Source organism: Chiloscyllium plagiosum, chromosome 6, assembly GCF_004010195.1.
Source record: "Chiloscyllium plagiosum isolate BGI_BamShark_2017 chromosome 6, ASM401019v2, whole genome shotgun sequence".
In the NCBI taxonomy this organism is placed as follows: Eukaryota; Metazoa; Chordata; class Chondrichthyes; order Orectolobiformes; family Hemiscylliidae; genus Chiloscyllium; species Chiloscyllium plagiosum.
Genome location: NC_057715.1, coordinates 12,481,567 through 12,484,519, shown reverse-complemented (window position 1 = coordinate 12,484,519; position 2,953 = coordinate 12,481,567).

The window sequence follows — 2,953 nt, the reverse complement described above, 5'->3', positions numbered from 1 at the left end:
ATTGAGATGGAGATCTTGACCTTGGTGTTGGCATTGCAATATTTCAACATTTATCTTGCCAGTAATGTGTCTGAGAGAAAGTGAGGACTACAGATGCTGGAGATCAGAGCTGAAAATGTGTTGCTGGAAAAGTGCAGCAGGTCAGGCAGCATCCAAAGGGCAGGAGAATCGACATTTTGGGCATGTGTCTTCAGGAATGTGTCTGAGTCAATTGTATGTACTGATCATAACAGCTTAAGGTTTTTTGAAAAAAATATAAGGATAAAACTTCCAAACTGTTTAAATGGAGCTTATTATTGCAGCCATTCAACTTGAAAGTGACACACGCCGTAAGTTGAGGGTATTCCAACACATTATCGTGACTGATGAAGGAACACGGAGGCGCTCAGTGATGGGAAAAATGGACTGAAATGTTTGCATACTTGGAATCAAATCTAATGTATACAAACATTTCGGTCCATTTTTCCCATAAGATTTTGCATAAGATTAAAGGTTTATAAAAATGAAGCCATTATTGTATATTGATGGTTTATTTTTTAACGGAGTGAGGTGTGACAATACTAGAGCTTTAAGAGGTAGAGTCTGTCCTGTTTATTTTAAGAAGAAAGGTTGCAGCAGAGGTGCTAATCAGACTACTCAGAGCCAATAAAGAGTCTGTGAGGCCAGAATTTCTTTTTAAAAGTTGGAACAGTATAAGCAGTATTTGAGTGGGTGGAGTCAGGCTCCCACAGAACTAGGATTTTTAATTTTAGTTTTTCAGTAGCAGAGGCTGGAGTCTTGAAGCTGGGTGGAAGCTGCGGTACATCTATTCCTTTTCATCTCTTGCCCAGAGTTTTCTCTTTGTGATTTTCCTCCTGAACTGGAGAATTTCACGTGAGACAATCAATTTACTGAATTTGCCTTTGCAAGGATGGAAGAGTGTGGTGCTGGAAAAGCACAGCTGGTCAGGCAGCATCCAAGGAGCAGGAGAGTTGACGTTTTGGGCATAAACCCTTCATCAGGAATGAGGCTTGTGGGCCAAGGGAGCTCAGAGATAAATGAGAGAGGAGTGGGGCTGGGGAAAGATAGCTGAGAATGCCAATAGATAGATGAAGGTGGGGGTGAAAGTCATAGGTCGGAGAGGATTATGGAGCAGATAGGTGAGAAGGAGGATGGACAGGTAGGACCATTCAAGAGGGGGGTGCTGAGTTGGGAGGTTGGACTGGGATAAGGTGGTTGAAGGGGAAATGGGGAAACTGGTGAAATCCACGTTGATCCTATGTGGTTGAAGGGTCCCAAGATGGAAGATGAGGCATTCTTCCTCCAGGTGTCAGGTGGTTAGGGAGTGGCGATGGAGGAGGCCCAGGACCTATATGTCCTTGGCGAAATGGGTTTGGGAGTTAAAGTGTTCAGCTACAGGGCGGTGGGGTTGGTTGGTGAGGGTGTCCCAGAGATGTTCTCTGAAATGATCTGTAAGTTGGCGTCCTGTCTGCGCAATGTAGATGTGACCGCATCGGCTGCAATGGACCCTATAGATGGGTGTGTGTGGGAGTACAGGCAAATATCTGTTGGATGTGGAAGGATTCTTTGGGGCCTTGGTTGGAGGTAAGGGGGGGGGGGGAGGTGTGGGCACAGATTTTGCACTTCTTGCAATGGCAGAGAAGGTGCCAGGAGGGGATGGTGGGTTGGTGGGGGGCATCGACCTGACAAGGGAGTCGCAGGGAGAATGGTCTCTCTGAAACTCACATAAGGATGGGGAGGGAAATATATCTCTGGTGATGGGCTCTGTTTGGAGGTGACAGAAATGGTAGAGGTGGTGTATCCGGAGATTGGCGCGGTGGAAGGTGAGGACTAGGAAGTTTTGTCCTTGTGGTTGGAGGGGTGGGGTTCAAGGGAGGAGGTGTGGGAAATAGTACTGGAGGATATTGTCGATCATGTGGGAGGGGAAATTATAGTCTCTGGAGAAGGAGACCTTGTTCTATGGTGGAATTGGTCCTCCTGGGAGCAGATGCGGTGGAGGTGGAGGAATTGGGCATACGGGATAGCATTTTTACAGGATTCAGGGTGGGAGAAGGTGTAGTCCAGGTAGCTGTGAGAGTCAGTGGGTTTGTAGTAGATATCTGTGTTCAGTTGGTCGCCGGAAATGGAGATGTTCAGGAAGGGGAGGGAAGTGTCTGATATGCTCCAGGTGAACTTGAGGTCAGAGTGGAAGGTGTTAGGGAAGTTGATGAATTGTTCAGCCCCCACATGGGAGCATGATGTGGCGCTGATACAGTCATCTATGTAGCGGAGGAAAAGGTGGGGAATGATGCTGGTGTAGCTGCGGAAGATTTACTGTTCCACATAAACGACGAAGGGGCAGGCATAGCTGGGCCCATGCCCATGGCCACCCCTTTGGTCTGCAGGAAGTGGGAGGATTGGAAGGAAAAGTTGTTGAGTGTAAGGACCAGTTCAGCCAGTCGAATGAGAATATCAGTGGGATGAGTACAAGTTGGTCGATGTGAGAGGAAGAAATGGAAGGCTTGGAGGCCTTCGTCATGGCGGATAGATGTATACATGGACTAGATGTCCATGGTGAAGATAAGGTATTAGGGGCTGGGGAAATGAAAGTCATGGAGGAGGTGGAGGGTGTGGGTGGTGTCCTGAACGTAGGTGGGGAGTTCCTGGACTAAGGGGAACAAGACGATGTCAAGGTACGCAGAGATAAGTTCGGTAAATTTGCTAAGGGTGTGTTTATGTGATGTTACTACATTGGAACAGTTACTGTCCAGTACAGGTAGTTCTCTTGTAACGCCATAATTGCATTCCAGGGAAACATCACTTAATAGAAATAATGGGGGCTATGAGAAAAGTGTGGTTTGGGGCTGACCAGTAAAAAATATCACTCATGCTCACTCAAAAATCACCCAAAAGTCTAAAACAAAGTACAGCATAGCTTGAATGTAGGGAAAAAAGATTTATTAACAGAAGTAAA